Source organism: Panthera onca, chromosome B4 (genome assembly GCF_046562875.1).
Source record: "Panthera onca isolate mPanOnc1 chromosome B4, mPanOnc1 haplotype 2, whole genome shotgun sequence".
Classification (NCBI taxonomy): domain Eukaryota; kingdom Metazoa; phylum Chordata; class Mammalia; order Carnivora; family Felidae; genus Panthera; species Panthera onca.
In genome coordinates this window covers 68027264-68054991 of record NC_138345.1, presented here as the reverse complement: position 1 = coordinate 68054991, position 27728 = coordinate 68027264, and the positions used below count along the sequence as shown (strand labels likewise).

Here is a 27728-nt window from a genome sequence, read left to right as displayed (position 1 = left end):
GAGAATTGAGATAAATGTTAAGAAGTACTAATGTTACTATTGAAAAAAATGAATGACCAGTAAATAAATTATTTTGTAAATCCAACTCTTTGCTTTCCACAAAATTAATAGATTACTAAAGATAAATTCTGGTAATTGATCATCATGTAGTTCTTTACATATAATCAGAAAGAGTTCAGATAATTAAATTGCATCATTATAACTCAATTCTTCATCTTTTAGTTCATTTTTATAGAGTAGGAAAATAAAAAGTCCAAATAAATACCAAATTCTGTCTCATTTTGGCAATAAATAACATTGTTCTAAAAGTAGAGGAATCAATTAAAATAAAGAAGCCCATCTGTCACTTTTAGCACTGCATTTCTAATAAAGTTGTATTTTTTTGTCACTAACAACTTTTTCAGAGTTTTAAATACAGTTATATAGTTTTGGTCAATTATGCATTAATAAAAACCATGATTATTAATTCTAGAAGAAAAATTAACCTTTAAACCTTACAGCTATAAGAAGCTGAAAAAAATCAAATTATATAACTAAAAATATGATAGGGTACTGAATTAAATACTTTAAAACATAATATAATAACAGGATAAATTTCCATGGGAATAGAAATATGAGTTCAAAAGAAATGAGAACTACATAAAATGTTTTAAAGTTCTGCAAGAGCTATTTCAAATATTTTTAAGTGGATAACAATGAACATGGAATCTCAATACTATTCAGACTTTAATGGATATATTTTAGTGATATAACAGATTTATTTTAAAATGTCAAAACTTGCAATATGCTGAAAATGACTTTTTTTGCTGCTATTTAAAATTATGATGAATCTGTATGTCAATTCATAAGTATATGGGAGGATGTACAGTTTTAATATATTCTCTTGGAGATTTTTAAGGAAAAAGGTTTGAAAATCACTAGTTTAGGCCATTATCATCTCTTTCCAAGGTTACTGTAATACCTTCTAATATTTTTCTTGCCTAGCATCCATGCTCTACTCAAAAATGTCTTCAAAAATGCTGTCAGAGCGATCTTAAAATTTTTTTTTACATTTGTTTATTTTTGAGAGACAGAGAGAGATAGAGCCCAAGTGGGGGAGGGGCAGAGAGAGAAGGAGACACAGAATCCCAAGCAGGCTCCAGTCTCTGAGCAAGCTGTCAGCACAGAGCCCGACACAGGGCTCGAACCCATGAGCCAGGAGATCATGACCTGAGCCAAAGTCAGATGCTTAACCAACTGAGCCACCCAGGTGCCCCTATTTATTTATTTTTTTAAGTTTATTTAATCTTGAGAGAGACAGAGACAGTGCAAGTGGGGGAGGGACAGAGAGAAGGAAAGACAGAGAATCCCAAGCAGTCTCCACACTGTCAGAGCAGAGCCACCCAGGTGCCCCACAGAGTGATCTTTAAATGCAAAAAATCAATCAAGTGACTTCTCTACTTAATATAATGCAGTATCTTCTCATTGTCTTTCCTTGTGTACCCTTCCATTGACTCTTGTCATGGCTGCGCTTTATCATCAATTCTATGGAAACTGAACTACAATACTTCCCAGCCTCCTGCCTCTGGGCCTTTACTGAGGTTTTTCTCTTTTTCTGACTCATCCTCACTCCCTCCCTCCACTTCTCCTCCTTCCACCATCTGCCTTTCTCCTGATTAACTCCTACATCACTTAGATTTCAATTCTGATATCCATTGTTTTATAAATATCCCTTGGCCCTCCAATTCTGAGTTAGAAATCCCCTTAATTTATGTTGTCACAGCACATAAATTCTTATTTAGAAACATAAATTATAATGGAAGCTGAAAGCTTTCCCTTGGTTCATCTTGCTTTGTCTCCTTGAATCTTCATATTTTAAATGGTTAGATGTTTGCATGAGCGTGTTTTTTATTTTCTTATTTCTCCAGCTAATTTCTGATTCAGGTTTATAGACATTCTCAGCTAATTTCTGATCCAGATTTGTACACATATAAACTTAAGGTAATTCACGTTTTCATAAAATAAGACCAAATTTGTAATTCTAGAAACATGAGATGAGCTGAGGCTACCTCTTGATTATTCCCCCATGCTCTGGCTTAAATAAATCTTTAACCCTCAAGGATTCAAAATACATCACTCTTCCACCAAGAGTCTTTCCACTGTCATATAAATTAGCTTTCACTCATTCTTATCTGATGAGGAAATTCTATACCTCTGCAAACTCCTTCCTAGCATTTGTAACAAGCTAACAATCTCTATAGACAAAAAGGACTGTATGTCTATGATTTACCACTGACCTTCCAATGTGAAACATAGCATCTCACATACAGCGAGCCTTCAATACATGGATGCTGAATGAGTGAATGAAACTATATCAAGCCAAGGAACAAATAAGCAGCTGTTTCACTAACTGTGAAAAACAATTTTGATATCATAGGTATAATACAAAGTAGGCCTTGGATTGAGTCCTCACTTGAGTTTCTCATTAACCTTTACTAATGGCTAGGTCCATTCAATAAGGATTCAGCCTCAGTTTCCTACTCTATAATTTGCCATGCAAAGTTGGAGCCATTCTTTTAAGTTACAGTGAACATAACCCTTTGGAATGTTATCTACCTCTACATTTTCCTTAACTCTTAGAGGCAGTGGTTTTGACAGTTTAATTTTTTTCAACCCCAACTTTCACTTTGCTCAAGTCCTTGACATCCCTGGTAACAACTTGAACGACTTAAGGTAGAAAAGTTGAGCAAAAAATATGAAGCTCAATTTTCACATATATGTTTCCTCGTTAAGTTGAACAAGTAGTGGGGAGGTGTCATGAAGTATAGGTAAGTTTGAGGACAGAGTAATACTAACATTAACACATGGAGAAAAGAAGATTTAATAAATCAGGCTGTTACTGAAACATTTCAGTAACTATTTAGTGAGAACATTGAAAAACTGATATATATTAAATCAAATTCTCTCAGAAAACTATACAATGAAAATTATCTTCTCAGGAGGAAACTAGCTTCAAAAAGTACATTTAGGGGCCCATGAGTGTCTCGGTCAGTTGAACTTCCAGCTCTTGGTTTCAGCTCAGGCTATCATGTCACAGTTTGTGGGCTCAAGCCCCACGTCAGGCTCTGTGCTGACAACATGGAATCTGCTTCAGATTCTGTGTCTCCCTCTCTCTGCCCTTCCCCCAGTCATGTTCTCTCTCTCTCTCTCTCTCTCTCTCTCTCTCAAAATAAATAAACAATATATACATTTAGAAAATTATGAAAATTAATGAAGATTTGCCAGTGGTTTGGGGAAATTGTAAGAACAGAAATAATGAAATAGAATTTGAATTTGAATCTTATATGAAGTCTTCACATAAAAGTAGAGAATTTTTTTCCAGGAATAAGGTAATTCAAATATATGTATATATATATATATACAATTTTTCTAAACATAGGATGGAACACAAAAAACTGCCTTCTCAGTTCTATTACAACATTTGTTTTATCAATTTAATTTCAGATTTTGTGAAAACATCCTTGTGACATTAACTATTGTGGCATCTTAATTTCAATAACATTAAATTGAGAGAAATATGCTATTTAGAACTGAAAAAATACGCTGCTATAAAAAAGGCACATGTGATTCATAAAATATTAATAAAACATTTTGGATAAAAACTATGAAATACAAGGAATCTGGTAAAAATCTTGAAGCCAAGCCACAATCATACCATGTAGGGAAAAAGCAGTGGTCCCAGAGAAAGCTGGTCTAGATTAAAAATAAACATTGGTGCTCAGTCTGGTGATATTTATGAAGCCAACTTTTCTGAATCTGTTTCCAGCCGTAACATGGTAATAGAAATGCCTTTCACATCAACCATGAGAATAACTAAGGCATTATTATGGGAGGATAAGATATGTTTAACAACTTTGCAAATTAATGTTTAACAAAAATGAGCATATAGTTCTGTAAGCACGACTAACCCCTGAGAACCCAAAATGTGAATGGTTGAAAGATGTCCCAGAGGGATCCCAAAATGTTGATGGAAATTCTTATTTGACTACACATTTCACATGAAATATCTATTCCTTTGTGAATTATGACTTAAAACATGCAGATACATACAAATTATTAGGGCGAGTAAATTATTAGTACGGTAATAATGCAAAGATAAACAAATAGCCTCATCCACAATTCCCATTAACAACAACAACAACAAAAAACACTCTGGGGGCAACTGAGTGGCTCAGTCAGTTAAGCATCCAACTTCAGCTCAGGTCATAATATTACGGTTTGTGAGTTCAAGCCCCACATCGGACTCTGTGCTGACAGCTCGGAGCCTGGAGCCTGGAGCCTGCTTCAGGATTCTGTGTCTCCGTTTCTCTCTCTGCCCCTCTCCTCTCTCTCTCTCTCTCTCTCTCTCTCTCTCAAAAATAAATAAACACTAAGAAGTAATTTAAAAAAAACACTCTCAAATCAATTGGCATTTATCTGAATCAATCATAATCTCATAGACAGCTGAATAATACAAAAGCTATCTGTGCTTATTCATTCAGACATGCAAGTTACTCAAGACTAGCTCATATTTTGATATCATCACTTTGGATAATTTTGATTATGTCAGCTGAAACAGTAACAATAATATATTCAGACTGTGTTTGTATCTTCTGAAAGCTTTCCCCAAAATACAAAGCATGGTCAAGGAATACATTGGAAGCTTTAACAATTCCATTTTGTTTTACGACACATAAAGGAGCAGAACTTTCAGTAACTATTACTCCTCCTACCACACTCCTTCTGGGTAGCCCCTCAGGACACTGTTTGGGATTCATCTAACATAACAGTTGAAAAGTACTGAATAAGTTCAGAGTCTTGGCTGAAAAATAGAGAGAAAGAAAAATAATAATTCTGGCCCAGTCCTTAGATGATTTGAGCAAGCTGACAGTGCTCAGAGATAGTTGAGGAAAAAAATGAGCAAATTGGCAGATGCCTTTATATAAAACATCCTTTAATTTAAATAGAAATCTACAAACAGTATTTATAATGCTAAAGGTGTAAGCATTAACAAATATACTACTTCAATATTATTTTCTAAAGAGTTGATTAGTTGGTTGAGTAATTCTTTACTGGATTCATATATCCACTAAGGTAGTAGTCTACGTCTCACAGAGAAAAAAATAAAGAGGTTCTTCCTAATTTAAGTTTGTTTTAGTTGCACATGACATGGCTAAGAAATTGTTTGAAAATACTTTAATGATACAAATCACTGTTAGATATTAACAAATATGACAAAAGTATCATAGAAGTTGTTGTTAGCATTTTGTATTTTATGGAGACTCAGTCTCCTTTGTAGAAATTCTCCAGATGACAGAGGAATAAATCAGAGACTCCAGCATAATGCCTAGCACTACTTAACTCTGTTTCTCCAAGTGTTTCTCCACTGTTACCCAACCAAGTTTTGTTGTTGGTATTTATGGAACAAGAGAATAGATGGATAGATTAGATTGGAGCACAACTGTCTGAGTCAGTTTTGCAGGAAATGATTTGAAGATTGAATATTATTTCCATGGGGTCGATCATCAATGTAGTTTTTGCATTTGTTTTACTTTCCCTGAATGCATGATTTTCTTTCTTTTGTCCATTCATTCTTTCTTTCTATTTATATTTATATATAAAGTAAAATTTACCTTCTTAATCAAAGGTTGATTGTTTCATTGTTGCTATTAATATTAAGTTTACTTTTCTTTGGCCCTTATACCTTTTAGAGGCGTAAAAGTTATTAATGGTTCCAGGAATGCTTTATCTGTATTTCACAAACAGTTTGAGAATTGGTGAGGGCAGATATTTCTAATCCCCATTTTAAAGATTAGCAAACTGAAGCTTAGAGGGATTAATCCATTTGTCTAAAATCTCAAGGGATAAATTTCAAGGTTTGCTGGTTCTTTGTTCAGTAGTTTGATGACACCACCCCATTAGTATTTATTGATCTTTCTAAGTGTGCAAGGACGTTTTCTTTTGATTCTTCATTATCTATTGCTTACTACTATGAATCTATCACAAAGTCTATCACATTACAGTTGTATATTATATTGGATTATTTTGTATGGGAAGCCAATTCATGGAGAAGGAAGTGATTTTTCTCCTTTATAATCTTACTGCCCTTTTCTTTTCAATAAAAATGGTGATGTTTTAGATTCCGTCTGTACTACAAGACTATGATACGTCATTTAATAAAAGAGGAGTTTCATCTTTGAGAAGACCTAAGGACTAGCTACCAGCCACCAGGTATATGACATGCATTCTTGAAAGGCCTTGAAAAAATAACTCAGCTGGAGAAGGTTTCGAAATATCCTTTATTCATTTTATTTTATCTGCATCTTTTTAAAAGAGAACTGGAAGGAGTCAGATTAGTATTTACCCCAAATCCAAAACAGCATTTGGATCTCTTGACTCATCAAATCAGGTGAGGGTCTAGATGCTAATTCAAATTATTTACATATTTACATGTTCATTATATATGCACTAATACTTAGGAAAAGAATTTGTGGCAGCTAATAGAGTCAATAAAGCTTTCAACATAGTGATAAAAGAATGAGACTCCAGTATGAAGAGAATCAAGTAAACTAGCCTAGGGCACATTACTTATTAATTGAATAGAAATTTTAGCTATAAGCTGCCTAGCTCCCAATGCAAAGTAAAATAAAAAGAAAGTAAAGGCAATCAGTTATACAGCTCACACTGAATAAAAGAAATAAGAATAACTTTGAATTAAAGCATTTTCCCAAAATTAAACACTAAGAGAAATTTTGACTTTACAGAAACGTCATTGGGAAAAAAAAGCAATTTAAAATAAAATCTTCAATGAATATTAGAAGCATTCTTTATATACAATTCTTATGTTCATTCTGATATCAAACTGCAGCTCTGAGAACCCATCCTATGTAGGCATAAAGCTTACTGTCCTATGACAATATATGTGTAGAGTTTAGGAGTTCTAGAGTAACAACTCACTCCTTCCTGCTGAACTCACACTATTGCTCCTTATTTAGGCATGTGCCTGTGCATAGCTAGTAAGATACAACTCTAATTGCTGTCTATATTATCAATTCATTGTTTCATCTCTTCTCTAAGATGTATGAAAATAAGAAAATTCAAATAATTTTCAGCTCACACTTTTACTTGTCATAAATAGGTCACACAATGTTTGAAAGTGACACAAACTGAAAGGAGTAACCATTAGTGGATTTGAATTTTTTTCTCAAAAATATGCACATGAAAAAAAAACACATCTGTGGCTGATTTGAATTATTTTGTTACAGATATTTGACAATAAAAACTGCTCTATGGGGTGATGATGCATAGGAAGAAATGAAATGAATACTTAAGTCTGCAGGAGACTTCACGGAAGCATGTGAGTCCTTAATACTCTCACCATCCACCCCCATTGCTGCCATCTCTTTTTTTGCAATTACTGATAGATTTCCTCTATTCTTTTCATATCAACTGTCCTTATGGTTTTGTGGTTTTTCTAACTTCTACTGCCATGCCATTGCTAAAGTAAATTCTTCTATCACCTATAAACTGAAACTTTCCATTGATTTGTTTGCTGAATTCATTCCAGATCAGGCTCTAAATTCATCACATGATTCTGTTTCCCCAATTTAGTCAATCTGCATATAATCATTTTTACTGCCTACACAGAATATTTAATTTCCATTCTACTCATATGCATTTTTGTTATGTTTCTTTACAGCCTAAACCTAATCACTCCATTCTTTTAAGTTTTGTTTTTTAAGTTTATTCATTTATTTTGAGAGAGAGAGCAAGTAAGGAGGGGCAGAGAGAGGGAGAGAGAGAATCCTAAACAGGCTCTTCACTCTCAGCACAGAGCCTGACGCAGGGCTCAAACTCATTAACCATTATTATCTGAGCCAAAGTCAAAAGCTTAACCAACTGAGCCACCCAGGTGCACCTAATCACTCCGTTAACAAAATAATAAATAAATAGGGGCTTTATTTCTTTGTAATTTGTTTCATATGCAATTATGTAATGGTTTATGAAGATTAAATCCTAAATTATATCTTAAATAACTAATCATATATATGACACAATATGACAAAAAATATCATTTCCTAAACAAAATTAAAATATTGGTTTTTATTAACACAGTTGACCATGTTTACAGGCACATGGGTGGCTCACTAGGTTAAGACTCCGACTTTGGCTCAGGTCATGATTTCACAGCTCATGGGTTTGAGCCCCACAGCTGGCTCTGTGCTGATGGTTCAGAGCCTGGAGCCTGCTTCCGATTCTGTGTCTCCCTGTCTCTCTGCCCCGCTTCCACTCGCGCTCTGTCTCTCTTGCTCTCAAATATAAATAAACATTTTTTAAAAAGCCATGTTTATTGTTACACCAGTGATAGCATTTTAATGTGTGGGGGATAAGCTCAGGAATCCCCCGAGTTTACACCAATGAGTTAACAAAGCATAAAGAAATACAAAGTCATAAAATGCTCACACCTGAGTTTGGGTAAACCAGATTGGCACCCCAAGAATAGAGGGGGAGGCAAAGGCACACCAAGAATAGGGAGGCATAAAGGTGCCAGGAATAGGGAGATGCAAAGGCACCCCAAAATAGAGAGGGGGTGCAGAGCCCCCAGAATAGAGAGGGAGAGGCAAAGGCCTAAAATAGGAATGGTGCAAAGGTACCCAATATATAGGTATATAAAATAAACAGGATTAGATATTCAGGGTGGAAGCACCCCCAATTTAGTACTATAGCAGAAAAGCTGCTTTCACAGGAGGATAGGGCCAGGTTAAGTAAATTGGTGAATTGGACTATGAACCACTGTACTGCAGGCAAAGCAGCCCAGAGGGGAGATGGTTAACAAAAGAAAAAGTGCCTTATTAACCCTAAGGTTATTCCCCCTATCTGTCTTATCCTCTAGGCTAGCTAACTTAAACAGACATGGTGCCTCCTGTCTGCCATTAACAACCATCTACCCATCTGCCCGGCACCAGGATTTTGTTTTATATTGACCCAAACCCCAAACACTGTATATCTTCAAAAACCCCCTTTTCCCTCATGTCTCCAAGTTAATGCTCCCAGTTTCTTTGTCTCTTTGCACATGCCCATCATGTTTGTAAACCTTCTGATCTTAATAAATATGAAGCAAGGACCCTTATTCAGGGCTCTTGTCTTTTCCCTGACATTAGCCATCTCTCACTTTATCCTCCGTCTGCTCTTTTGCTGGCCAAAAGGGAACTTTAGATTTAGAGTCTATGACATTAATGAATATGCAAAACACTTACCACACTTCCTAGCACAAAGTACAAAATGAACAAATGTTGGTATAACCAATTCTCCCTCTAAATAGTGCTTTATTTTGTCAGCAAAATAGAGTAATTTTGCTGTGACACAGGTGATAACATCTTCAGGCAATTAACAAATTAAATTTCTGTTCTTCATTCTCCTTATTTTACCAATTGCCAGGCAGTGGACTCTTCATAGTTCTTTGCATGTAGTATCTATTGCATATCTACACTTTGGTGGACTAATTTAATCCTAATCAGCTTTGTATATGAGAAATGGAGATTTATACAATCTCCATTTCATTGTAACACATTTACTCATTTCTTCCTAAATTACAAGTGACTGAAATTTTTGTTTTAACAGTATAACCAAAGCACTTATTTTCAACCCATTGATTGACAAATGACTAGTTCTTTTAAAGAACTAATTTTATACTGACTCTGAGAATATTTCAGTGAGTACCCATTTCCTAATCAATGTTCATGAATTTCTTGCAACATTATACTTCTGTAGTTAAGATCTAAGAATTCTGTTTTGAATCACATAGGAGTGATTTTCTTTCACTGAAGTTTCCTTTCTTTTCTTAAGAATGTTTCTCGAAATAGATAATTTAGAGAAGCTAAAGAATTCATTAAAGAAAATTTTCCCTTAAACTAAGAAATTAATTACATGAAGAACATTAAATCTGAATCAAGAGTCCTACAGTTAAGGAAAAATAGTGTAATTTTTGTATTATTATTAAATTTCTAACCAGTATGCTTTGAAACTTATTTTTCTATATGTAGGTATGCCTAAATAGTAGATCCTTAGATAATAAGTCTCAATCATCAGAAACTCAGTTTCCACATGTAAAAACTAAGGATTAGTCACAGTTTTATAAAAACTAACCCCTTCCAACTCTAAGATTTCATTTCATCCTTGATAAGGGAATGGCCAACAAATTCTAAATAATCTTTCTCTTAGGTTACCCAAAAATATTTTTTTCATTACTGCATGAAGCATCTATTTAAGTTCAATTTAAATGAAAGGAGGGTGTCACTTAAAGACATTAATATTTCCATAAGTGAGGGCTACATCCTACTACAATAAAGACCATATAAAATAATATTTGTAATACTATTTTGTATTTAATAACTTCAAAACAATCATTTTGCCAAAGAATTTTATTTTTTCCTATAAAAAATGATTTATTTAAAAATCAACACTATTTGGTATTCATGCTCTCCTGCACAGGTCTCATCCAAATATATCCATGTAAAGGATTGGCCATGTTTTCTCTCTTCTAATTGAGTATTCTGGTACAAATAACCGTGTCTCTCAAAATATTTATTATTATTTATGCCTGATCTACTCCCCTCATAAATTTTCTATTTATTTAGCATCTTCATTAAGTTCCAGTGAAACAATGTTGCATTTCAAGTCATCTTTAACAATATCAGACAACTCAGACTCAATAAGACACATTTTTATGCCCTAGGTCTCTGTTTATCTGGCAGGTCATTTATTTCTAAACACACTGTTTATATACTTTGTCATTCAGCTATGAATAGGCCACAGTATGGAATATATTCACCACTTTTTAAATATTTTCTTAACAATGCTACTGCCTCATTGTGAACTATTTTATTATCATTGTTATGACTTAAATATGTAAGTCAAGAAGACCTTAGGATCAACATATTAGTGACAAATATTAAGCAACTGTTTACAATAGACCAGGCAATGTGCTAAATGCTGAGGATATGGATAGACATAAACAGAATGATGATTGTGCCCATGAGTCTGAAAACATTTTTAATATTATGTAAAATAGTTTAAAAGAGTTCAGTTATTTTCATCCCTGCTATTTACATAATGTAAGTTCTACCTAATACATGATTTATCTTTTATTAAAATATTCAAAATATTTTTGTTGGACAGAATATCTGCTCATGTTTTAAGTCACCAAATATTTTTATATGAATTTTCTAATTAATAAAAATCAGTAAAAAAATAAAAATAAAAAAAGAAGAAAAAAAAGAAGAAAGAAACCACATAGTATGGTCATTCCAAATCCCTGAACTTGCCATTTACAACATATTCCTTGTGAAAACTAACACAAAATATACTCATGGATCATGGTGGTGGGAGAGAGGGTGCTATAAGACATAAAGATATGTAAATCTTGGTAGCCAGGCATATTCCCTAAGTCATAGCAAAGTTGGTCTTCATTGAGATTGAAGACCATACTCGTAAAGAAGCTAAAATTGTTGACTTGGCATTCAGATCTCCAGGTACAGGTATACTTTAGGCCAAGATAGTCATAAAAAATTCCTACTACAAAAAAAAAATTCCTACTACTACAGGATTCATCTTACATTTGATATGTCCATTTACATAATATGATCCTCAAAGTCTATTAATTTAACAGTGTGACTCAAACATAGTGTCTTAGAATTAATAAAATGTGGTAACATTAATTCATGTGACCATTCATTCATCACATATTTATTGAATATCTACTATGTTCATGGCCCTGTTCTAGACTCCAGGAATGCAATGATCAATAAAACAGAAGTGATACCCTTTCTATTCTTTAGTTATATACAGAAAACTTGCCTGATTAATACCACATTTTCTCCTAAAGGAGTTAAGAAGGAAAAAAGTTTCTGAAAGCATCCTCCCAGGGAAAAGCAGTAAAAAAAGTTCTTATCACTAATTCACATTTTAGAGGAAACAATAATAAACTGGGTAATATCAATTTATTAAAAACATATTACTCATCAATCTACTCAACGACATTTAAGCTGGTCCATGTATTGGGCATCTTGCTAAATGTATGTATTTCCTCAGGTGTCATTTTGTTCTTTATCCATCATTCAAATTTTCCACACTTGGGCAAAGTGACCTTTTTTTCTTTTAGAGTTTGTTTATGGATAGTTTACTTTTCAAATTATACTTGACTTTCTTCTACTCACAGACATCTTAATAAAATAAATTTGTAACTTTGCACTGGTTCCATTATGTATGTCCATTTTAGTTCAATAAAAGATCGGTGAACACACCTATGAACATAGGAGTACAAACTATCATTGAATGCATCCATGCTTTGACATTTGAAGGTTCCTGCAACATGCAAAAAAAAAAAAAAATAGCAAAATTATGGGAATATAGCAGAGAAATTTTAATCTCTTAATCCTGAACCTATAGTTTTAAAAACAGGGTAAACTCAGTCTTGGTTTTCTAACCTTTAAAGTGAGAATCTCATCGTTTTCTAGAAAGGATTAAATGAGAACATGCATTAAAGCAATTATCTCAGCACTAAAGACATAGTTTGCTTCCTCTATCCTTTCAAGTTGTGTTAACTACCTCTTTTTAGTGTGAACCTCTAAATTTTTCAGTGAACATCATTTATAACTATAAGTAATAAACAATGATACAAATATTTTAAAATATCCTAACTGTCCTTTGATTGCTGCATCCAGGAGATTATTCTTGATGCCTTCCCCTACTTTTGTCTAGAGCCCAATTTATATGCACTATTGTACCTGGTTTACATCTTTACAAGAGCTATCTTTGTCCAATAAACTTTGTTTGCTCCTCTCTTTTTTTCAAGAGACTGTTTTTTTTCCATGGCAATGGGGAATAAACTTCCCTTTGCATAACCACTGCACAGAGAAGGGTCTTAATAAACATTTGCTGAATTAATAAATTAGAATGTTCTGTGACCTCAAGAGATTCATAATTATGTAGCGTGGGATACATATCTATTACCTATGTACATAGCATTATTCCATCTATTAAATCGTGCCATAGTATCTAACATATAAAAATCTGTTTGTTCCACTAGAATATAAACTCTTTGATGGAAAGATTCATGTTCTATTCATCCTTGTATCCCCAAAGTCTGGCATAGTGGCTGACATATGTGTAGAATTTGGCAAATGTGGTTCCCCAGCGGAAGAGAATTACTTAGAACTTGGGAAGATGCTGCTATTAGCCTTGTGCTCAAAAGTTTAATTCAGAGGATTAAAATGGCAACTAAAAGCTTCACTTGAAAAGAACAGTCATAAAGCCCAGATAACCCTTGATAAATCATCTTTGCTTCTGTGTGTGGAATTAATTGGAATGCAGATATTTTATTTTTTTTAAGTAAACTCTGTGCCCAACATAGGGCTTGAACTCATGACCCCAAGATCAAGGGTCAATGCTCTACTGACTGAGCAAGCCAGGTGCTCTGGAATGCAGATATTTTAGAAATGATCACACCAGCAATAAATATCAAAGTTTCAGCTATATTGGCATAAGACCTTTGGCTAGTAAAATAGATAGCAATAGATTGACCCGAGAAATATGGTTGATGTATGAGAAAAATAAGTTTATCGTTTAGATGGAAGAACAAAGGAAAGAATGGTGTTAATTCAAAGTTTATATATATGGCAAATGGAAGTATCTCTTCTGCTTAGAACCCATGTATCCATCTGAAGGTCAATTAGAATAGCTGTAAAGTCAGCACCTTCCTATGAATGTTACTATGCCTGGCACTTTTTCATGGTGGCAACTGTCATGTAAAAAGTACTTAATTACATTAAACAATTCTACTTAATTTGTAAGCACAAATAATTATCTAAGAATATAGTGATTTAAAGGTAGATAAGTCTGAAGACAGAAAAGAGACCAAATGACTTGTAATCATCTTTATGTTCACTGAGGCACTGCTATCACTGCTTTTAATAGCCAATACAGGGAGGTGCACCTGGGTGGCTCAGTGGGTTAAGCATCCGACTTCCGCTCAGGTCATGATCTCATGATTCCTGGGTTCAAATCCTGCATCAGGCTCTGTACTGACAGCTCAGAACCTGGAGCCTGCTTCCAGATTCTGTGTCTCCCTCTCTCTGTTGCCCTCTCCTGCTCATGCTCTATCTCTCTCTGTCTCTCAAAAAGAAATAAACATTAAAAATTTTTTTTAAACAGGCAATACAATATAAGGAATTTTTCTAAACATACAATTAAATTCAAATTTTTCATAGACCAAAAAATTCTCTTTTTGGTAGGGGTTAAAGTTCTGATTCTCTACGTAATTACTTACTTACTTACTTACTTACATTAACCTTCAGCATTATTTTCCAGCCAATTTCTCATTTACTAGCCAATCCAAGGCCAGAATTCAAATATAGAAAACACAAAACTAGGAAATAAAAAATAAATTTCATGCTCTCGATAATTTTACAGAATAAATTTTTTCAGTAGTGAGCATCTTTGAATTTTCTACTAAAATGTTCCCTCCATAGAAGATCATTCATCATGATTTCAAAGCACATTAAAAAATTATAATAAAAGTCGTTTCCTAGGTTCGAGTAAAGGGAACAACTGCAATTGTTTTCCACTATTCTTGCCTACTTGTTCTGGAACTTGGGTGCCCTCATACTGACCTATTTTGTTTATTACTGGCCCATCCAATTCACCTCTTGGCTGTCTGCTCAGCCAGTTCTTCAATAGATCCTCCTGTTTGTCACCCAGCTTCTCTTCTTGCCAACTAATATATCATCTTCCATCTGTTTAAATTCCTATGTTCTTTCTGGCACAGCTCTGCCTCCAGATTCCCTCCCAGCCACCTACCTTGCTGCCCTCCATCTGCTAGCATGACTAGTGTCTTTTCTAACCTATTATCAATCTAAATTGTCTTCAACTTTCCACTTGAATTTCTTTATCAAAGGCTCATCTCTTAAAGGGTTACTGCAATTGCAATCATAACATATCATACAATCTTGAAGTAGAAAGGGAAGTTAAAAACCATTAGGTTCAAACATGCATTTCATGTTTTAATTCTTCTACCCTTTAAAGTCACTTAATGTTCTCAATTTCTCTCAGTGATGGTACTTTGAAGTAATAGAGTGTACCACCGAAAGAGATCATTACTGTCTTTTGGTATATATTCTTCAGAGCACTACCTCTGTGTGGCCCAATTCTTATAGTTAATTGTGTTTGGTTCATTGTTCCAAAGTTTGGCATTTACTGATTACCAAAAACCTTTTTTTGGACACCACATTTTCAAGACAATTCAATTCAATTTTGTAGGCTTAATGTAGCAGAAATATTTCTTAATTAGGATGTGTGTTGCTTACTGGATACCAAACACATTATATAAACAACACTAGCATTTGATAATTACAGTTTCAGAATTTGATATTTTAGGAGCATAAGGTGGCATTTTCCCTTGACATTGATTTAGTCGCTGGATGAGGTAGATGCTTGTTTTTATGTAACAGAAATGCTACAAGTTAAAGCAGACTCAGGAAAATGATGAAACTTTAGACCTATGTAGCTTGCCATTAGACTAAAAACTTCTAATTGTCCATTCATATTTCTAGAGGATATCCCCTCCCTCTTTCAACCACAGCTTAGAAAAAAGCTAAGCTTATGTTTAGAGGAGGTTCACTCAGGATTTGCCCTTAAATCTGAAATAATATAGCAATTTAATAAAACGGTAATTATTTTTAAAGACTTAGATCTATTTATTTTAAATACTGGGAATATATAATTTCCATTGATGTTAATTGGTGTTAAAGATGTTAAGACTTTTTCATGTTTGTTTTAATACAGGTTTTATTATTATTTGAGTATGGTAAAGCCAATGGATCTGATGATAACTGCCACTGAAAGGATACTTGTTATACTCACAGATCCCAAGAGAAGGGGGCATACCATGCATGGGGGCACACAGGGAATCTTAGGGCTTGGGGGTCAATCAAGAGGCAGAAGGAGAGGGGGGACTATAGGCAAAAAGCCTTCAGTGTGATTTTCTCAGGAAGGAGAGAGGATAAAAGTGGATTTACGGGGGCTAGTTTGAATTACTTCAGAAGCTCTGGGTAAGCACCAGAGCATCCCTAGTTGTCTGGTACAGGTCCCAGGGGTGATTAGGGCAGGAAGAAATTGGCCAGAGTGTGAAAACCTTAATAAAGAAGATGGTTTAAGGTGTGGACTCCAGGTTGCTTGATTTGCACTTGAAAAGTTCACTCAGGGGTCATTGGTTTACTAACTAGTAATTGGCTAACCTCAGGAAGGGCAATCCTCCCAGGGTCAGCAAAGCGAGGCATTAGAATATAGAAAATAAAAGGCAAGATTAATACAATATTTAATTTAGAATGAACAATCATTTAAAAATGTTCACCATTCATCTGATTCAGGGGTCAGAAACTTTTTGAGCATTAAATGCCCCCAATGGGATTGAATAACAGATGTGAGTGCCCAATCACTATAAAACTAAGTCTAAACATGTTATTCTAGTGGTTAGGGTCTTAATAATCTGCTCCCACCGTGTTTGTTCTCAGCTCTACCAGTCCAATTCCTCTATTTCAACCCTGACACTGGAATATAAAATATTAATTTTTGCTTCCATGCTTTTATGTACATTCTTCTCCTGGGCTCCATTTAAAAATTTTGATTATGGTTCCTTATTTGTCCTATGACACTTAAACTTTTACCAAATGTTTTAGATGACACTATGTTGTACTTTTTTTTCCTACATTTGAATTATTTGTTCTAGTGAAAGCACCGCCCCTCTTCTTTTTTCACATCTAGAGAGCCAGAATCCCTAGCAAGAGCACACAGGAAGATCTTTAAGTGAATTCTTCATTACACTGAGTTGTTTTATGAGAGGAAAGTGACTAGAAAGCAATGAAAAATAGAGTAAAATTTATATTTATAATCAGAGGGAAGACATTGCTGAAACATTCATGAAGCTATATTAAAATGACACACCCCTCAGAGTCAAATTTTAGGAGCATTTTTAAAAGTAAAATAATTCAAACACTAATTTCTTAGAAAATATATTTTAGGGAGAAATTAATGTTACTATTTTTCCAAAGGGAGAAAAGAGAAGATACAATTTCTTGGTGTCACTCTTTGTTATAAATTCATACTTAAAAAAGTTTCTGAATTTGACAAAGTTTACAATTCTTCAGAACTATTTACTGAAAAAATACAGGGGAGACTTCCTTATCATAAAAAAATAAACTCAGATTGAAAAAAACTTTTATGTGTGTTTTAAGTTTGGAAAATGGACATATTATCTCTCTTCAAATGTTTTTGGTCTCCTAATCTTCTATTAAATGATTCGTAACTTTTTTACAACCCTAGTTTATGGCTAATGTTAAATATAGGACATATAGAGATATATAAAAATATAGAGATAGATTTTTACTTAGATTTATTATAACATATGTACAAACAACCCTTATTAGTATAAGTATTATACTAAAAAGAAAATGGACAGCTTACCATTTTAAAATACCCTTCACTGATTTCTTACTCTACTGTCACCTTTAAAATACATTTTTAAAGTAAATTACAAAGTCTTACATTAGTGAATCATAATATTTCAGAATTCTTATAAATTGATTTTAAGGGGCATTAATTATGTATATCAATTATTCATTAAGTACATTTTTCTTTCAAAATCTTATAGCTAATATTTCACTGCTATATGGGTTTCTCATTCCATTTCCTCTTTCCATTTATCATACCCTTTTTGTATGTCCTCGGTCTCCTTTCTAACTTTATCTAATATGATTATGCTTTGCCATAATAATCATTATTTAAACTCATTTTGGCGTCTCACTTCATATATTGTGGTCAATATTCAAATTTTCTCATTAATCTCTTGTTAGTTTCTCCCAATTGACAATCTATAAAAATTAATTACAACTACTGTGGGAACTGGGAGCAGAGCACATCTCATTCCAGATTTCCCTCACATGATCCAGGAAATATTCTTTATCTAACCATCACATATTTTCAGTGATATTGAGTAATGGTTTGAGTTGAGACTAGAACAATGACAGAGAAATTTAACAAGTGCAGTGCTACTCAGACCCCTTTGTTTATACAATCTCCCCATGTTAGCCCATTAATTTTACTGCTACGTTCTTGTCATCCAGCATGGGTGCTTTTCTTCTACTGTCACCTCAGCCTGATCAAACAAGTAGCACTGCCATTATGCTCATTACTCAGAATTTAGTATGTCTTTGGGCAATAAATATCTTTTAGTTTCTGCCCCCTCCATTCTTTTTCATTTTCATTTCTATTCCATTTTACTAGCTGTTAATGGGCCACCTCAGTCAGGAGGCATTTGAGCAGGAATGAACACCATGACTCAGCATCAGGAGACTCTAAAATGTATAGGGGCAGCTACTTCTCCTTCCTATCTTCCCCTCCCTAAGGAAAAACTCAACGTGTGAGTTTCCTCCTGTGCCTAAACTAGCTCAGCTTTGCAGATTTAAACACGTTCTATAATGTGAGTTCTGTGCCACCATACTACCAGGCAGTTGAAAGGAGACTCAAATATAATAGAGTAATACCACAACAGAATAAAATGCATTGTGAAATTCTTGAAAGGTAGTTCCCCTGTGTTCTTATGATCATTGCTCTGTATTTCTCTCCTTTTTTTTTCTAATAGGTGATGCTTATTCACAAAGCATACTTAGCATTATCTATTACCGGTTCTTGATAGATTATTTAGCAAACATATTTTTAAAAACTTAGCATCATATTTGAGGAAGGACATATACATACATGTTATATTGCATATATTATGTTCTATCAATTATATATTATAGTGTATATGTGTAGAAATACATATGTGTACATATATGCATGTGTGTATATATACTAATAGTGTGTGTATATATATATACATTAATAGTGCATATTTACTGTTTAAAATTATCCTTAAAATGTTATATTTAATGCCATTTTCCCACCCTGAAGAGAGGTCAAGGAATTCATATCATACCGCACATTATTTGCATATTTATTAATTATTTGCCAGGATATTTAAACAAGCAGTTTTAATTCACAAAGACTGATAAATATAGTAGTACATTATTTTTACTGTTCAGTTTTTCAGAGTTTTTGTGGATTTTATTTGGCTTTTCTACAGTGGGTTCTATAATTCCATAAGCTTAATTGAAAACATCAAGAAAAAAAATAAAACTTTTCGGGGGGGGGTAGTAAATTCAAAATATGCCATCTACCCACTCTTTTTAAAGTAAGGCATTCTGGACAGGAAGAAAGAAAACAAAACACGTAGAAGTCAAACTGTTTTGTTTCTGACAACAAGGTCTTCCTTCAAGGACATGCTATTCCAAATTATTTCAATTCCATCTGTTCAATTTGTATGCAACACAGTATTTGAGTTTGAGTACCTCAGTGCCATCCTCTACTTCTGGTAGAAGGATTGAACATTTTTGGTGTCTATCAACATCTTTCACCATAATTTGAAAATGTTGACAATAAGGAAATAATCTGAGCCAAAAGAATACCACAACCCTGCTAAAACTTCTCCAGAAGGAGATAATTTTTTTTATTGATTCAGCTCACGCTCAGTGCTGCCCCTCCCCAATTTGCAGGCTAGCTATCTAAGACACACACATCGGAGCTCTGGTATATTCTTGAATAGCTTTTGCATGCAAATAAAATACCTTACGGCACAATACTGTCAAAAATATAAAATAAAGTCACCTTTCAATGAACAAAACAATTCAGAACCCTGATGCTGCATCGCAATACTGAGGTCTGAGTCAACGTTACTAATACCGCATCACCGTTATCCCAACTCAGCACATTCTCACTTACAATTACCTAGAGAAAAACCTTGTGCTTACCTGATATGCTGAGTTATCTGTTGTGCTGGGTATAGTATTTATTGCAAATTGTCCATTTGAATAAATGCAGCGACAGTTATACCACAATACGCCTCTCTCCTGCAGCAGAAAGCAAGTTAAAAGGACTTCAAGCTGTGACCTCAGAGGCAGGCACAGCCGCTCCCATCCTTCAGCCAACCTTCTGGGAAGAGCAGGTTAGATGACAGCGAAGCTGGCTCTCTACATAGCAATACTTTCAAATAAAGCATTCTGTGCTGGGAGCTGGGGGATTTACATCTTCCAAATTCGGCTGGCCTGAGTCAATGCTGCTTCTATGCCTGAAAATATTAAGCATTTCACTGCAGTCACTTAATGCAAGAAACTATCTGAGGCGACTTCACAAACCCTGTCATTCTGTTCGGAGACTAAAGAATGAGCACCGCATGCATAATTCATGCATTAAAATCTTCAATGCACTTCCTGTAGCTGCTGTTCTATCCAGTAATGGGCTATTGATCACCTCATCGCTAAGACAATTGAAGCTCCGCAATTGGTTTATTTCCACAAATAAAATTACAACCTAAATCACAGGCAGAAGGCTCCAACTCTGCAACATCTACTCAGGGAAAACACTCACATCGAGGAGATAACATTTGCATACTGCAGAATGTTTAAACTGGACTCTCTTTGGCAGAAACACTGTACTATCTGCTTCTTTTATTCAAAAGACATACTTTCTGCAGATTTAGACTGAATATTTTACATTATAAGTGAGATATACAGAGTTGTTTTTTTTCCTTACCATTTCAGGAAAATCAACAGGCTAAACTGAAAATTAAGAAAAAAAAAATAAAACATAAAGAGTGATGTATGGCTACAAATTATAGGAGATCTTTCCTGGATTCATGTGGATAACCTTTCTTAGAAGACTTTAATTTAAAAATAATTAACTTTTATTTGAATAATGTGGAAGAGATTTTTTTAATCACCATAGTGGGTACATGTGTTCATTACTGCTAAGTATTTTGGATGGTAAGCACCTTTTTTTTCTGGTAATGTCAATAGTTCTGAAAGCCCTTTCTCTTAGAATTTAAGCTTCTAAGAACACACCATGGTCTCTACTGCTCTTTTTTCAGTGCCTCAAAAAAGAAAGCTTTAAAACAAAATGTTCATTTCATTAGGCTGATATTCATCAAGTAAAAATACACATAGCATTTTAAAATGTCATAATAATATTTACAACAAACACTAGAGTGAGAGAGCCATGTAAAATAGCAAGTGTATACAAATACTTGTCAATTTCCCAAAGTATCTTTAGTGTAAAAATTAATTAAACTTTCTTTTTCCACCAAAAGCAGACTAAATATGATGTTATTAAGATCATTTAGAAGCCTAATACTGTGTCTTTCCAAAGCCTCTCTTTATTACATATACATAGGTACCACGTACACATACAAGTATCATAGTTTTGTGTTATCACATCTGACTATTTGTAAGATCTGAGTGAAATCTGCAATTTCACAGCTCAGGGCTAGACTAGACTAGAGAATAATATAGACCAAGATATAGACCAAGAATAGAATATAACCAAGGTTTGCCATCTAACACTTACACTGCACAAGAAGCAGTTCAGCCTTGGAGGAAGAATGGTCAGTGATTTCCAGTCAATAAACCAGGAGCAACTGATATCAGCCTGTGAGGGTAGGAGGAGTGCTGATGACAACATGGATGGAGTTCACAGAAGTTCGGGGAAACATTTCTTTCTTCTAATGCACGTGAGAGCGTGCCTACTAGGTCATAGAAAAGATAATTGCACCTAACTGATCAAAATGATGCTAAAATATTCTAAATGGCAGTCTGAGAAATTAACCATCCAATTGCTATGTTTATTATATATCCCACATTCCATAATGTTTTGTCCTACCCCGGGCAGACTATATGCACATTTATATATATTGCCTCTAACCTAATAAACTTCAAGTGAACTACATACTAGACCTTATTTTAAAATACTTATCTGAGTGACATTCTTTATTATTTAAACAGAAGATTGAAAGTCTTCAAACATTTTAAAAATCATAGAAGTTATAGCTAAGGATTAATATCTTGCCATGAGTTTTATCAAATTAATCACCTATAGAAGCAGTTTTGTATGAAGATAACATCTCATTTAAAAATAGTAGGAAATTGAAAACTTTAAAATGTAAGTTATCAGGTATGTGGATATAGAGTACAATCATTTTGAAGATATAAATTGCTGACATAAACTAAAATAATTACTCATGTAAGCATTAGAAAATTAACCTCTCTGAGATGACGTGATTCAATAATGCATAACCAGGTGGATAGGAAAAGCTTAGTTCATCCCTCCTGCAGTGAGTGAGGACAAAGTCAGTATCTTTTCTCCCATACGTACTCAAGACCCAAGTCTACAATGAAGATAGCAACTTTGTATCTACTTGGTGAATTTTCACTATCAGTGGTCTTAAAGGTGGGGAGAGACCTGAGAAACACACACACAAACACCTCATCAACCTAGAAGAGACCAACACTAGAAGTCTACAAAGAAGAATACGGCATGAGAAAAGTTATAGGGGTGGTAAATCCCTAAAACATCAGAGTGGGAGCCACAAGTAAGCCTTGAATCAAAACAACTCAGGAAAAGTAGCCAATTATACTCTTAGATAAAACAAACCCAAAGGTGATAATAAGAACCAATTTCCACTTTCCGGAAGTCCAGCGATGCATAAGAAAGACACTTGACCGATCTTTTCAAATAGATGGAAAACAGAGATGGAGATTTTGAGATGAATTTCATCTCTTTGCAGATCAAGAGACTTTCCAATATTTTGAATTTATAAAGCATGTAAAATATAAACTCCGTAATGTACGATAGGGTCATTAAAATGAATCAAAATTTGGAAATAAATCAAAGCATATTTAGTCTACTAAACTTGTGATATCTATTAAGACATATAACTAGACTGTCTGACTACTGTCACTTGGAAAAAACGCATAATTTACATCCATTATAAGAAAACATAATGACATGTAACCTTAGGAAAATAACTGAGGCTACCAAAGTTTCTACATTCCTGAGCTCAAGGAATGTAGGAGCAGACTGAATTTGTTCTCTGAGATTTAAGACACTCCTTCTTTTCTTGCTCTGTCCTACCAATACTATAATCATTCCCTAATCATAGCACATTCGTTTAATTAAACATATTTATTATGTACCTTCTACAAGAAAGGAATTGTGCTAGATGCTAGGAAAACAAGTATGTACAGGTCAGTGGCTGCCTCCAAAGTAATCATACTTTAATGATGAAAACAGGTAAATACATAGATGCAGAGTGATTAATATAATCACTTTGATATACTTTAAGATATGCAAATGAGATAATTACTAAAGGGCACTGTGTCTCCATGCTAAATAACTGCTGGGTAAGTGTTAATTGTTAATTTTTATTCCACTAGATGAGGCATAGAGGTATAGTAACAGAAGAAATACTGGCATTACCAACTGCCCATAGGGCATGAGGAAATGATTCATGGAGGTGGTGATAGTTAAAGAAATTGAGTGGTATAAAGGAACTAACATGGGTTTTAATGATTGACAAATTTGAAAATAAATTCAGGCTTCTTTGAATTTATGTTACTTTGCACATGCTACCCATATTCCATGAAGAGCAACTTTATATCATTCGTGTCATATAGAAATCAAGTTAAACATCCATCTCTAGCTTTCTGTGAAAATTAAATAAGTAATTTAGAGCACAAGAGTTAAAATATAGTTTTTGTAGTCATACAGATGAGACTTTAAATTCCACCTTGATTTCCTCATCTTTAAGATGGAGAGGATATCAACATCTTAGAGTTATTAGGAAATTTAAATATTGCAATGTCTATATGTCAATTAACACAGTTCTTGACCCAGTAAGACTTTAGAAACATTAATTAATTTTTCCCCAAAGCTTAATCTTGGAGAATATTTTTGATGGAAAATTCATTTTCAGTAAGGAGAACCATGTGCATTTGTGGCAAGGTAGGATATCACATAATATGCTTGAGAAACTGAATTGTGTATGTTATGAGAATCTGAATACAATAGACATTTGCCAGGTGATATGGCACAATTATATAAAATCTGATTTATATAAGGCTTTTTAAAAACTTTGTTACAATTCTGACTATATAGAACATTTTTAGTACTGTTAAGAAGTTTGAAGCTATTCTGCAGAGAAAGCGATATTTAAAGATTTCACCAAGAGAATATGACTAGATTTTGTGACTGGAAGATAGACTGGAAGCAGTAAACAGATGAAAAGAATATGTTTAAGAGAATACTATTTGGAATCTACCAGAAGTGATAAGGATCTAAACAAGGCAGATATAGGGATGTGGACATAGGGCAAATATTCTAGAGATATTTAAACATCAGAGTCAGTAGAACTAAGTAGTATGAAGAGGTTGGGAGGAATCCTGGAAGGCTTTCAGGACTTGGGTAACTCAGTGTCCTTCTCTCACTCCTATCCAAAGGATAAAAGAATGACTGATATCATAAGAAGATGGTGAAATGAGATTATAATATTATACACAGCAAGGGGGGAATAAACCACCAACAAGATGAAGAGTTGGTAAAGAATTGGATACTTAAAAAATTTACAGCAGACATTTTGAGAATGAAACTGTAGCTCACTAGGTGTTTGGGAGCAAACAGAATTGTTTAAGGAAGTCAAAGAAATAACTCAGACTTGAAATTGTGCAATGAAAATAAGGTGGATACCCTGAGATGGAGGAAACAAAATGAACTGAAAGCCCTATGTTAACTTGCTATCTTGACATCATTTACAAATTGATTGCAAAAGGGAAAACTTCTAGTATATATTAAACATATCCCATAAGAATAAACAATGCTCAGTACAGCCCTTGTGAAATAAGTAGCACTTACTTCTACTTACCATGAGGAGTTCCGCTCAAAGAAACTTAAGAAATTTGGCCACATCACATTACTCGGCAATAAAAAAGGAAGAAATCTTGCCATTTGCAACAACGTGAATGGAACTAGAGTGCATTATAGTGAGCAAAATAAGTCAGAGAAACACAAACACATGACTTCACTCATATGTGGAATTTAAGATACAAAACAGATGAACATAAGGGAAGGGAAGGGAAGCAAAAATAATATAAACACAGGGAGGGAGACAAACCATAAGAGACTCTTAAATACAGAGAACAAACTGAGGGTTGCTGGTGGGGTTTTGGGTGAGGGGATGGGCTAAATGGGCAAGGGGCATTAAGCAGGGCACTTGTTGGGATGAGCACTGGGTGTTATATGTAGGGGATGAATCTAAATTCTATTCCTGGTATTATTATTACACTAAATGTTAACTAACTTGGATGTAAATTTTTAAAAATAATAATTAAAAAAGACCCAATTATAATTCAATCTCCATGTAAAATAAAGGTACTAAGAATCCTACTAATGGTTACAAGTATAATTGAAAAATATAATGTAAAGCCTTTCAAGTCTGTGAAGGTATAATATCTCCCAAATAATTATTATAATCCTTATTTAATCATATTTACTTTTAGTTATTTTAAGAGAGGCAGGGTTTTTTTTAATTTAAATTCCAGTTAGTTAACATACAGTGTAATATTAGTTTCAGGTGTTCAATATAGTGATTCAACAGTTCCATATATCATCCAGTACTCATCACAAGTGCACAGTTTAATCCCTATCACCAATTTACAGTAGTTTTTCTTTTTAAGTGACTAAAAGCTCTTGAAGGTATATTTAACTTCAAGTAAAGACATCAGCAACCAATTCTACCCCATGAGATCTACTGAACAGCTCTGGATATATGCCAATCTGTCTCTAGATACACATCAGGGAAAAGCTTTGAAAATTATATCCTACTTGGAAAAAAAATAATAAAATAAAATAAAATAATTAGGGGCGCCTGGGTAGCTCAGTGGGTTGAGCGTCTGATTTCGGCTCAGTTCATGATCTCATAGCTTGTAAGTTCAAGCCGCACATCGGGGTCTGTGCTGACAGAATGGAGCCTGGAGCCTGCTTCAGATTCTGGGTCTCCCTCTCTCTCTTTCTCTCTGTCCCTTCACCACTCATGCTCTGTCCCTCTCTCTCTCAAGAATAAATAAACATTAAAAAAAAATTATATCCTGCTTGTCTTCTTCCAGTAACAAATTTAAATACTTACAAAACATTTTGGTCCAAATATATTTCTAGTCTCAAGGTAATTTAAGCCTACCTCACTATGTCTCGATTTTTTATTTAACAGAAGTCTGTACCTTCTTAGGTCTTTTAGGATGTTTAAGCTTTTGAAAAGAATGATCCAACTCATAAGTAACTTCTTCAAGCAGGCTTAATGGGGAAAAAAGGTTGATTTTATGAATTTATGAATGAACAAATGCCAACAAAAAATAGATGATACATTTACTATAATATCTGATTGTATGATACTTTAAAATACAAACTGTTTTTGTAGACTTTTTGTAAGTTTTAGCCTCATTATTACTAAATAGATATATTTTTAACATAACCACATCATGATTATAAAGCACAAGTATATATTGTGTGCATTCACGTGGGATTTGCATATATACACAAATATTTTAAAACTTAAATTATACTGTAGTTCATATTAATGTACATTTAACTTGCTGAATTTCCACAAACTGACTCAGCTATGTCCCTTGCACTCCGATCAACAAACAATACGTAATTAAAGGCCCACCCTCCACTACCTCCCCAAAATAGCCACTGTTCTGACTGCTAACAAGACAGGTTACATATTTTTACACAATGAATCTATAGTGATGCAGAATTCTACAGATCGAGAGCTATTTCAGAAATAAGTTGCACAAGTGTTTGGTATTCACACTCTTCCCATTCTTATTTGACCATAGTTTCAAAATATAAAAGGTAACTTTTACACTCTCATTTAATAAAGCAATTTTGTAGAAGTTCCTTTTGATATGAATACCTCAGAACACATTTTATTTTCTACCAAGAGCTAAGTCTCAAAGCAGGATATTAATGTACCAGTAAATTCTTTTGTGAAATATTTGTTTTCATGGAGTTATTACATAAGGCAATCAACTTTACTTTTTCATAAGAAGTTTTATCTTTAAATGTGCAACTGTAATTTCCTGGATAAGATTTTATCACAGATGGTTGTCCTATGAAATTAAAGAGGCATTCATAAAAGCATCTTGAAAATATAACTAATATTTTAGTTTTAGGGAGTGAATATAGGGATCTTTCTGAACAAAGTGATACTTTACTGAAATGCATGAGGATTTAAATTAAAAATTGATAAGCAATTTAAAATAGGAACAAGTTCTAATTTATAAGGATAACCTATGACCTAGACTGCCTTCTTAATGCAAAACTACCAAATGCAAAAAACCCTTGGGTACAGAGGCCGTTACATAAGCCAATAATAATTATGTTCGAAAACTACTCCTAATTAGTGATACAAAGAATGACAGGTTTATGAAACAGAGGGGAGAAAAAAAGGGGTCTGGGGCATACAAGTGTGAATGTAAAGAAACCTGTTTTTTTTCTGATCCAAATACCATTGATTTGAGCCCTTTAACAAATATTCATTGATGGAGCTTATGGATCCAAATCCAGCTCAGTGCTGAGAATTTAATGATCCTTATCCCAAAAGGTTTGGAATCAGTGGTCCATTGGAGCCAGCCCATACCAGCTTTTAAGAGTCTATTTTAATTTTTGGGAAATTGGCAAGCCAGTTTTAAATATAATCATTATTAATAATTTAATGATATAAACCTACATGTAAA

General features: G+C 33.9%; 1 protein-coding gene across 5 annotated transcripts in view; it reads right to left on the bottom strand.

Moving 5' to 3' along the window:
• CNTN1 (contactin 1) overlaps window positions 1-27728 on the bottom strand; it is a 362253-nt gene that overhangs the window by 222378 nt on the left and 112147 nt on the right. Inside the window, exon 3 of one of the 5 annotated variants that reach the window (XM_060657917.3) lies at window positions 19920-20018. The exons of the other annotated variants lie outside the window; for them this stretch is intronic. The gene's annotated coding sequence lies outside the window, so the exon portion shown is untranslated. The remainder of the gene's footprint in view (window positions 1-19919; window positions 20019-27728) is intronic. 5 annotated transcript variants of the gene reach the window in all.